Source organism: Arvicola amphibius, chromosome 2 (assembly GCF_903992535.2).
Source record: "Arvicola amphibius chromosome 2, mArvAmp1.2, whole genome shotgun sequence".
Taxonomy (NCBI): domain Eukaryota; kingdom Metazoa; phylum Chordata; class Mammalia; order Rodentia; family Cricetidae; genus Arvicola; species Arvicola amphibius.
The window spans coordinates 24,544,462-24,556,510 of NC_052048.2; positions in this window are offsets into that span (position 1 = coordinate 24,544,462).

A 12,049-nucleotide genomic window follows, 5' to 3' on the forward strand; every position below is an offset into this window, starting at 1 on the left:
CAATAGAAACAACCCACGAGGCAGCTGGGTATCGCTGCAACCGTGGGAGTCAGAGTCCTGGATTCTCACTCTCTTACTGCTGGTGGGGCTGTTGCAAATCTCTTTGAGCCTTTTGTTTTCTAGCCTATTAATTGGGACGATGGCCAGGTACAGAGGGGACGGAGACAGGAGCATCCCCTTGGGTCCAGGAGTGTTGGACAAACATTGATAACATATGAGACCCCATCTTTAACAAAATGGATGTAGAGGTGCCTGTCTGTAATTCCAGCATGTGAAAAAGTCGGCTACCTAGTAAGTTTGAGGCCAGCCTAGTAAATTTGAGGCTAGCCTGGGCTACATCAGACCCTACCTAGTAAGTTTGAGGCCAGCCTAGGCTACATCAGACCCTACCTAGTAAATTTGAGGCCAGACTGGGTTACATTAGACCCTACCTAGAAAGTTTGAGGCCAGCCTAGGCTACGTCAGACCCTGACTCAAAAATAAATTAATAGACTGAGTGGCAGTGGGGTGCACCTTTAATCCCAGCACTCTGGAGGCAGAAGCAGCTGGATCTCTGGAGTTTGAGGCCAGCCCAATCTACAGAATTCCAGGACAGATAGGGCTACACAGAGAAACCCTGTCTCAAAAAGAAAAACCAAAATAATTAATTAGTTAATTAATAGAATCCTGGGCATCGTGAGGGATGTCTTAATCTCAACACTTGGGGCGTAGAGGTAGGGAGATTTCTGTGAATTTAAGTCCAGCCTGATCTACATGGTGAGTTCCAGGATAGCCAGGGCTACACAGAGAGACACACAGACAAATATTTTAATTAATAGACTTGGTGCAATGGGGCAGAGGGTAGAGGAGCTTGCCGTACAAGCTTGGTGACCTGATTCACCAATGCCAGGAACCCATGTAAAGAAGGAAGAAACCACCAATCCCATGAAGGTGTCCTCTGAACTCCACACGCAGGCCACCTCCATATACACAGCATGTGCGCTACATCATCATCATAATAACATAGTATTATAATAAGACAGTGATGGAGCTGAGAGATGGTTCAGCAAATGCAGGGCAAGCACGAGGACCTAGGTTCAGATCCGCACCACCCCTATTAAGACCCTTTAGGACTTGACTTTACAGTGTGCTCGTTCTTGTCCCTCCTTCCTGTGCCACAGTGTTCCCACAGTGACAACGCTATAGTTCCAACCACGATCCTGAGTCTCAGGACCTCAGATTGCTCTAAATGGCTCATTATTCAGGCTCCGGGGCTCCCCCTTCCCTATGACTTAACACAAAGTAATAGCGCTACTTTTCATTCTCTGTCCCCAGGTCTCTGTCCCTTGTGTCTCCATAGAGACAGAGATCTTCAACCTCCTGTTTGCGCACAGACACCTGGGAGGGTGTTTATGCCCCCGGGAGCCTCCTGCAGGTGTAACGTTCAAGCCCCTGACAAATAGGGTTATCTGAGGCCAGTGCCTGCCAGGAACTCCTTATTCACCACAGGCAGAGGTCTCAGCCTTGACTGAGGCCCAGAGAGAGACAGCTGCTGAGGTGGCTTCTCAGCAGCCCTGCCTCAGGCCCTCTTTCCGTGGTCTCAGTGGAAGCCACCATATTTTCACGGGGCAGGGGTTTCCTGGAAAGTTCCGTGGGTGGCGTTTTTGCTTTGTACTAGATGATGACCTATGCCCTTTGGGCTTATGAGAGTTGTTGCGGATTCACTGGGGTTCATGCAGGGACTTCCCCGTGTTCTTTCATGAAGGGAACAGAGGCAGAATAGAGGACCACCTTGTTCCTCTGTCTCACACAGAAGAAGGGAGAGGAGCTAAGGCCTTGTGGATTACAGCGCTGTGCTCTGGGGACTTTCTCAGGGGTGATGTTCCTGCTCGCGTTCCCTCCGCACGAAGCCCCACCCTCTAGCCAGCAGGGTAACTTCTAGCCCTGTCTGTGTCCTCCTAAGGTCTCTGGGAGTTGCATTAATTCGTTAGGTGTCCCCGAGTGGTTGTTCGTTTGTTTCAGTTTTTTATGGCATTGGGGATGAACCTATCAGTTTATCTATAAGCCAGTGCTCTGGCCTGGGAGCCTGGAGAGGAAGGGATGTGAGGAGACATTTGCAGGGAGCTTTAGGGAGTGGGTGGGGGGAGTCATCTCAAAAGCAAAGTTCATATTATAGCTATCTATTGCTACATTTAAAAAATCACCCCCAAACTTAGGAATCCTCCCTCTCACAGCCAGAAATCAGGCTAGCTGAATAGTTCTGATACAGGCTCTATCTAAGGTGTGGCCAAATCTGTGGTCAAGAGCAAGCTTGGCCTGGGCTGAGGGATCTGTTTCTTAAAAGACTTTAAGTGCCCTTTAGTGCAGTGGCAGCTGGCTCCCGTGTGACTGGCAGGAAGGATAAGATTAAAGCAATCCATCCCATCACCTGATCCTGAAAGTGATAAGCTGCCCTTGTCTGCAGATCACACAGGCCAGTTGTGATCCAGTATAGGAAAGGGCAAGATAAATATGTGAACCAAGGGAAGTGGGATTGCTGGGGCCACTTATAGCCTGGCTGTCACGAGGTAGCTGTGCTTGATTGACAGACAGCCTAAGAGAGGGGAGGGGCGGTATCATCCCTCCCTGGCCTTCTCAAGGACCTGACAGTCTCCTCCACTGTCAACTGTCTGGATGTGCTGGAGGCTGATGAAAGTGGAGCCTGTCAGTCAGGAGGCTAGCCTGTGGACATTCAGGCCATTAGCCATTGCCCCACCCGCTCCTGAACTGTCAATCATCAGGAGGCTAGCCTGTGGACATTCAGGCCACTAGCCATTGCCCCTCCTGCTCCTTAACTGTCAATCATCAGGAGGCTAGCCTGTGGACATTCAGGCCACTAGCCATTGCCCCTCCCGCTCCTGAACTGTCAATCATCAGGAGGCTAGCCTGTGGACATTCAGGCCATTAGCCATTGCCCCTCGCACTCCTGAACTGTCAATCAGGAGGCTAGCCTGTGGACATTCAGACCACTAGCTGCTGCTCCTCCCACTTCTGAACTGGTTTTCTGGTCTCCATGGGTCAGAATCAAACCAGAAAATTTTCTGCCCTACATCCCCAGTCAAGCTGAGGTGTTGGGGTTCAAATTTGAGCCCCTGCTGTGATCTTTGTGCAAAGAAGACAGAACAAAGGGCCTAGACTTCCTTCTGAGCCCCACCCGAAGATGGAGTCTTTTCTTTAAAGGGAATGAGGTTGGGGTGGAGTAGGTTCTAGCAACCCCACTGTGGCTGACAGTTTCTCCAGAGTCACAGGTGTCAGCTGGCTGAGCCTCGGCTGAGCCCTGAGATGTGTCACTCCTGTCTTCTCATGGCTGGAGGAAGCCTCTGGGGAGTCCCTGAAAGTGGCCATGGGGCTCAGGAAAATGTGGTCGGGGTGGAGGTGGAATTGGTCTTCCTAGGTACAGCTTCCAAAAAGGTTAAAAAAGGAAAGCCTCTTGTAACCCCATCTAGGTACTCGCCCATGCCCACCCGGTAGCTATCTTACAAGAGTGTTTGTGGGACAGCAGATGGTTCTAAGGAGGTCACCACAGTCTGCACCTGGTGCTCCACTTCTCCAATGCACTGACTGATCTCTAGAGCTGTTGGTAGCCTCTCTCTCATAATGCAGGGAGGGCTCTCATAATGTCGGGGGCGGGGCGGGGGCGGGGGCTTTCTCTCCCTTTGGTTACCTCCCCGTCTTTTATCTAGGAAGCACAGAATCCAAGCAGCAAAAATAGCTCCCACCAAGAACTCGAGCTTACCAAAACACGTGAGAGGACTTTCTACAGTTTTACCTCAGTGGGCCTGAGGATTGGACCCAGCGTCTCATACACATGGGGGAAATGCTCTTCCCTTGAGCTGTCCTCAGCCATATCTATTCATTCGTTTCGAGGCAGTGTTTAACTAGGTAGCACAGGTTGGCCTGCAACTCCTGTTCTTCTAGCATGAGCCTCCTAAAACCTGGGATTACCTGTATTTTTAGCTGATCTATCAAAACATTAAAATGCATTTATTAAGCTGGGTGTGGTGCTACAGGCTTTTAATCCAGCACTCAGGGGGCAGAGTTGGCCAAAATCTGAGTTTGGGGCTAGTCTGGTCTACAGAGCAAGTTCTAGGACAGCCAGGGCAACTCAGAGAAACCCTGGCTATTTTGTCTCTTTAAAGACTTTGTTTTATTTTTTAAACTATTTTTTCTTATAACTGCCTATACCCATTTTCTTAAGCCTACATACATTTTTTAAACACACTATGACCTGTTTAGAGTTTTTTCCCTTAAATCTGTCTTTATTGCGTATCTTTGATCATTTTCTGACCAGGAGAGTTTTTAAAATGCTAAGTGGGCATGACCAGGATCAAAGCTGAGGCTTTGGGTGTTGACTTCCCAACATGGTGGAGGTACATTCACCGCCCACTCTGGGAGCCATGCTCACCGCCCCAACTCCAGAGATGCAGCAGGTTCACATTGCCACCAAGCATCCCACCGCGGCCACCCAGCAGCTTGTAGCACACGGCCCACAAACCCCATTCAAGAGCCCCATAGCAGGACCTCTCGTTCCTTCTGCCAGCACCATCCAGGATGCTCTTAAAGGAGCCGCACATCTGTTCACTGCCAGCAGACAAAGCCTATCTGAAAAAAATGCAGCTATCAAGAAACTGTGCCTGACCTCCATTTTTGTGAATTTAGAAGCCCTCTTTTTCTTTTTTTAAGCCTTTTTAGGTCTTATGTGGATCCATGCCCCACATTGGGCACCATTTTTAACTGGAGGCTCCTCTTCCACCCACCAGTCCCAGAATATCCACACTGAAGCTTAATATTAATTTCGATCTGTTTAGCTGGTGCCTCAGGCTTATTACTAACTAGCTTTTACATCTTAAGTTAGCCCATTTCTATTAATCTATATATTGCCACATTCTGTGGCATTTCCTCACATCTTGCTTCTCCAGCAGCTACTGGCATCTTCTAGATTCTGCCTTCTCTTCCCTATATCTTTGCTTGGATTTCCTGCCTGGCTCTATTCTGCCTGGCTATTGGCCAAATCAGCTTCTTTATTAATCAATGGTAATAAAATATTTTCAAAGCATACAGAGGGCATCTGCACCACAAGATAGCTTTGAATCTATGGTAATCCTTCTGCTTCAGTCTTATGAATACTGAGATTATAGGCATGAACTGCCATATTTGGTTCTCAGCCCAGTTTGTCTTTTGGTATGTGTATGTTCGTCTGCTTGTGTGTGTGGTGTATATGTCTGTGTGCCTGCTTATGAGTGCATTGTGTGTGTGTGTCTGTGTGCCTGCTTGTGTGTGCAATGTGTGTGTATGTGTGCCTGCTTGTGTGTGCAGTGTGTGTGTATGTGTGCAGTGTGTGTGTCTATGTGCCTGCTTATGAGTGCAGTGTGTGTGTGTCTGTGTGCCTGCTTGTGTGTGCAATGTGTGTGTCTGTGTGCCTGCTTATGTGTACAGTGTGTCTGTGTCTGTGTGCCTGCTTATGAGTGCAGTGTGTGTGTGTGTCTGTGTGCCTGCTTGTATGTGCAGTATGTGTGTTTGTGTGCCTGCTTATGAGTGCAGTGTGTCTGTGTGCCTGCTTGTGTGTGCATTGTGTGTGTGTCTGTGTGCCTGCTTGTGTGTGCACTGTGTATGTATCTGTGCCTGCTTGTATGTGCAGTTACACATGCATGTACACAGTAATATGGAGGCCAGAGGTCAACTTTGAGCATCTTTCCTCAGGAGCTGTCCACCTTGCTTTTGTTTTTTTATTTTTGTTTTGTTTGTTTGTTCGACACAGTTTCACTTTATAGCCTTGGTCTCAAATTGACAGAGATACACCTGCTTTGGCTTTCCAAGGACTAGGACTAGGACTAAAGGCATGTGCCTCTCTGATGAGTCTTACAGTGTTTTCTTTTTCTTTTTCTTTTTCTTTTTCTTTTTTTTTTTTTGGTTTTTTCGAGACAGGGTTTCTCTGCAGCTTTTTTAGAGCCTGTCCTGGAACTAGCTCTTGTAGACCAGGCTGGCCTCGAACTCACAGAGATCCGCCTGCCTCTGCCTCCCGAGTGTTGGGATTAAAGGCGTGCACCACCACCGCCCGGCATCTTTTCTGAGACAGGGTATTGTACTGAGTCCTAAGCTTGCCTATTGGATTAGGCTGACTAAGGGGCCCCTATCTCTCTCCCTAGTGTTGGGATTACACGTATGTGCTACTACACTAACATGAGTGAGGGCTCCAAACTCACAGCCTTGTGCTTGTCTGCGAGCTTTATCTTACTGAGCTGTCTTTCTAGGCCCCTCAGCCACAAATTTTGTTTTTTAAATTGTTTTTATTGAGCTATATATTTTTCTCCACTCCCCTCCACTTCCCTTCTACCCTCTCCCATGGTCTCCATGCTTCCAGTTTACTCAAGAGGTCCTGTCTTTTTCTACTTCCCATGTAGATTAGATCCATGTATGTCTCTCTTAGGGTCCTCTTTGTTGTCTAGATTCTCGGGGATTGTAAATTGTAGGCTGGTTTTTCTTTGTGTTATGTCTAAAAGCCACTTATGAGTGAGTAAATATTATATTTGTCTTTTTAGATCTGGATTACCTCACTCAATATGATGTTTTCTAGCTCCATCTATTTGCCTGCAAATTTCAAGATGTCATTATTTTTTCTGCTGAGTAATACTCCATTGTGTAAATATACCACATTTTCCTTATCCATTCTTCAGTCAAGGGGAATTTAGGTTGTTCCCATGTTCGGGCTTTGACAAACAATGCTGTTATGAACATAGTTGAGCACATGTGTTTGTGATATGATATCCTTTGGGTGTATACCCAAAAATGGTATTGCTGGATCTTGAGGTAGGTACTGATATCCAAAGGGGCTGTACCAGCTTGCACTCCCTCCAGCAATGGAGGAGTGTTTCCTTTACCCCACATCCTCTCTGTAGAATGGAGCGGCGGGCTGTGTCCCGCCACCCGGCTAGCTTTACCCAAAATAATTACATGGAAACTGTATTCTTTTAAATACTGCATGGCCCCTGGCCCATTATCTGTAGCTTCTTATTGGTTGATTCTCATATCTTGCTTTAACCCATATTTAGTAATTTATATAGCACCACGAGGGGTGGCTTACCAGGAGAGATCTTAACCTGCATCCATCTCGGAGAGGAGAAGCATGGAGACTGCATATGGCGACTGCCTGAAGCGTCTCCCCACTGCCTGCTACCCAGCATTCTGTTCTGTCTACTCTGCCTACCTAATTTTCTGTTCTCTTAAAGGGCCAAGGCAGTATCTTTATTAATAATGAAAGTAACACATAGACACTCCTCCATCACCTCTCCAGCGTAAGTTGTCATCAGTGTTTTTGATCTTGGTCATTCTTTTTTTTTTTTAAGATTTATTTATTTATTATATACACAGTGTTCAGCCTCCATGTATGCCTGCAGGCCAGAAGAGGGCACCAGATCTCATTACAGATGGTTGTGAGCCACTATGTGGGTTGCTGGGAATTGAACTCAGGACCTCCAGAAGAGCAGTCAGTGCTCTTAACCGCTGAGCCATCTCTCCAGCCCGATCTTGGTCATTCTTACAGGTGTAAGATAGAAACTCAGAGTTATTCAACACAATGCTCAACAAAATCGCAGCAAAATTCTTCACGGACCTCAAAAGAATGCTGGGAGAAAAAAGGTAGAATCAGGGAGAAGCCATGTAGTTCCGCCAGAGACAGATGCCAGTCGGAACCTTGCTGGTCAGCCACAGCCACAGCCACAGCCACAGCCACAGCCACAGCCACAGCCACAGCCACATGGCGATGATACATTGATGAATGGAGGAGATGGGCTAGTGCAGGATATAAGAATTAGCCAGGAATATGCTTAAGCTATCGGCCAAACAGTATTGCAAATAATATGGTTTCTGTGTGATTATTTTAGAGCAGATGGGAACTAACATGCAGGTTCCCATAACAGTATGCCATTTTTTTTATTGGATTATTTGCTCTTTTGATGACCAATTTCTTGAGTTCTTTGTATATTTTGGAGATCAGTCTTCTATCTGATGTGGAGTTGGTAAAGATATTTTCTCATTCTGTAGTCTGCTGTTTTGTCTTGTTGACCGTGTCCATTGTTTTACAGAAGCTTCTCAGTTTCAGGAGGTCTCATTTATTAATTGTTTTTCTCAGTGTCTGTGCTACTAGGGTGATATTTAGGAAGTGGTCTCCTGTGCCAATGTGTTTAAGTGAACTTCCCACTTTCTCTTCTGTGAGGTTCAGTGTGGTTGGTTTTATGTTGAGGTCTTTGATTCATTTGGACTTGAGTTTGGTTTTTTATTTTTAAATTTTTGTTGTCTTTTTTTTCCAAGACAGGGTTTCTCTGTGTTGCTTTGCAGCCAGTCCTGGAACTAGCTCTTGTAGACCAGGCTGGCCTCGAACTCACAGAGATCCACCTGCCTCTGCCTCCCAAGTGCTGGGATCTATTTTTATTCTTCTACATGTTGAGATCCAGTGATGTCAACATTATTTGTTAAATATGCTTTTTTTCCCATTTGATATTTTTTGCTTCTTTGTCAAAAATCAAGTGTTCGTAGGTGTGTGGATTAATATTCAGGTCTTCGATTCAGTTCCATTAGTACTTATGTTTTTAATGCCAATACCAGGCTGTTTCAGTACTGTATCTTAGTAGTAGAGTTTGAAGTTGGGGGTTGTTATGCCTCCAGAAGTTCATTTATTGTACAGTATTGTTTTGGCTATCCTGGGTTTTTTTTTTTTTTGTTTCTCCATATGAAGTTGAGTATTGTTCTTTTGAGGTCTGTGAAAAACTCTTTGAGTTTTGATGGGCATTGCATTGAATCTGTAGATTGCTTTTGGTAGGATTGTCATTTTTAGTGTGTTGATTCTACTTACCCAAGAGCATGGGAGATCTTTCCATCTTCTGGTGTCTTCTTCAATTTCTTTCTTCAAAGATTTAAAGTTCTTGTCATACAGGTCTTTTACTTGTTTGGTTAGAGTTACTCCAAGATATTTTGTGTTATTTGTGGCTATCATGATGGGTGATGTTTCTCTGGTTTTCTCAGCCCATTTATCACCCGTGTAAAGGATGGCTACTGATTTTTTTTAGTTAATCTTGTATCTTGCTACATTACTGAAGGTGTTTATGAGTTGTAGAAGTTCCTTGGTAGAATTTTTGGGATCACTTATGTAAACTATCATATCGTCAGCAAATAGTGAGAATTTGACTTCTTCTTTTCCGATTTGTAGCCCCTTGCTCTCCTTTTGGTGTCTTCTTGCTCTAGCTAGAACCTCAAGAACTACCTTGTCCTGTTTCTGGTTTCAGTGAGATCACTTTGAGTTTCTCTCCATTTAGTTTGATGTTGGCTGTTGGCTTGCTGTATGTTGCCTTTATTGTGTTGAGGTATGTTCCTTGTGTCCCTGCTCTCTCCAGGGCATTATCATGTTGTATTTTGTTGAGGACTTTTTTCTGCATCTAAGGAGATGATCCTGTGGTTTCTTTTTTTTTTTTCAGTTTGTTTATATGGTGGATTACATTGACAGATTTTCATATGTTGACCCATCCCTGCATCTCTGGGATGAAGCTGACTTGATCATGGTGGATGATTTTTTCTGATGTGTTCTTGGATTTGATTTGTCAATATTTTATTAGTATTTTTGTATCAATGTTCATGAGTGAGATTGGTCTGTAATTCTCTTTCTTAGTAATGTCTTTGTGTGGTTTGGGTATCAGGGTAATTGCAGCCTAAAAAAAAGAGTTTGGCAATTTTTCTTCTGCTTCTATTGTGTGGAACAATTTGAGAAGTATTGGCATTAGTTCTTCTTTGAAAATCTTGTAGAATTCTGTGCTGAAACCATCTGGTCCTGGGCTTTTTTTTGTTGTTGTTGGGAGACTTTTGATGACTGTTTCTATTTCTTCTGCTTCATCTATATTGGGGTGTTCAAGTCTTGCTGTTGTAGAGCCAGTAGTTTTTGTTGGTGTCATTGTAATGGATTAAGTAAAATGCTGCAGATCCCCGACTGTCTGCAGTGCCAGAAACACTGCAGGTCCCCAAGCCGTGGCAGTGGGCAGTGGGTCCTGAGAGCAGCCAGTCCCAGGCAGGGATGGCACAATTCCCAAGTGGCTGCATTGGGCTACGAGGGGTAGCAAGTCTCATGAGGAGAGACAGACAGATGGGCATGCCATGAGACCACACTGCAGGCAGGCAGAGAGCCACACAGTGGGGCAAAAGATAGAGACATGGATAGGCATGCCATGCAGAGTGAGGTTGGATATTTATTTAGTGGGTTATGGAAGGGAAAGAGAGAGGGTGTAGGGAGAGAAGGGGGAAGAGCAGAGAGAAACAGAGAGATGGGGGAGGGGAGAAGTGGGGAGAATAGAGTGAGATGGAAGATACCTCTTAGGGGGAAAGAAAGAAAAGAGAAGGGACTCAGATTGGAAGCTGAAGATAAAGAAGGGGGAGTGGGCATGGCTTGTCTCTTAAAGGGACAGAACAGATCATTACAATTATGTTGCTCTTTATGGTGTTGAGTGTGTTCTTACTTTGTCTATCCATCTTTTCCTCTGACTGGTGTAGTTGGGGCAGTGTCTCTGGTGATCAGTCTTCCAGGTGCCAGTGGATCCAAGGCCCAGATGGTTGCTCCTCGCGGTGTTGAAACGGGATCTCATGTAACTTCAGACTCTCATATAATCAAGGCTGGCCTTGGACTCCTGGTCCTTCTTCCTCCCCTCCCGAGTGAGTGCTAAGACTACAGATGTGAGCAACCACACCCATTTTTTAATTTTTAAGATTTATCTTGGGGGGGGGGCTTGAGAAATGGCCCAGTGGTTAAGAGCACTTGCTGCTCTTCCAGAGGACCCAAGTTCAATTCTCAGCACGCACATTGGGCAGTTTGCAAATGCCTGCAGCTCCCACGCCAAGGGATCTGACGCCCTCTTCTGGCTTGCAGCAAGCACTTGTATACATGTGGCATTTACATACAATTAAATAATTATAATCATAATAGTAAAGGATTATCCTATATGTGTGGGTGTTTTGCTTGCATACCTGTTCATATGTGCCCATGAAGGCCAGGTGAGGCATCAGAGCCTCTGGAACTGGAGCTGCTTTTTGTGTGCTGGACATCAAACCCAGGGTCCTCAGAAAGAACAGCCAGTGCTCTGGTTGGCCTGGAATTCATTATGTAGATCAGGATGATCTCAAATTATGTCAATTTTCCCGCCTCTATTTGTCAAGTGCTAGAACAGGTATGAATCACACTCTGAAGAAGAAAAGGAGGAGGAGGAGGAGGAGGAGGAGGAGGAGGAGGAGGAGGAGGAGGAGGAGGAGGAAAGAGAGAGAGAAGTAGGGAGGGAGGGAGGAAGGGAGGGAGAGAGAGAGGGAGGGAGGGAGAGAGAGAGGTAGGGAGGGGGGAGAGAGACAGAGGGAGGGGGAGAGAGAGAGGGAGGGAAAGAGGGAGGGAGAGAGAGACAGAGAGAGAGGAGGGAGGAAGGGAGGGAGGGAGAAGAAAGGGAGGGAGGGAGAGAGAAGAAAGGGAGAGAGGGAGAGAGAGACAGAGAGAGGGAGGGAGTGAGGGAGGGAGGGAGGGGAAGGGAGGGAGGGAGGAAGGGAGGGAGAAGTAAGTAGGTAGGTAGGTAGGGAGGGAGGGAGGGAGAGGGAGGGAGGAGGGAGAACAAAGGGAGGGAGGGAGGAAGGGAGGGAGAGGTAGGTAGGTAGGGAGGGAGGGAGAGAGAGGGAGGGAGGAAGAGAGAGAGAGAGGGAGGGAGGGAGAAAGAGAGAGGGAGGGAGGGAGAGAGAGAGAGAGAGGGAGGGAGGGAGGGAGGGAGGGAGAGAGGTAGGTAGGGGGGAGGGAGGGAGGGAGGGGGAGAGAGAGAGAGGGGGGGGGAGGGAGCTTTAGGCTGGGAGATGGCCTAGTGGATAAGGGCTCTTGCCTTGAGAGAACGATAACTCAGAGCAAATCCCCAACACTCATGCAGCTGTATGTATGCACCCCTAGCCCCAGTGCTGGGGGGCAGAGATCACTTCCCACAGCTCATTGGCAACCAACCTAACTGAAATGGCCTGTTTCAGGTTCATT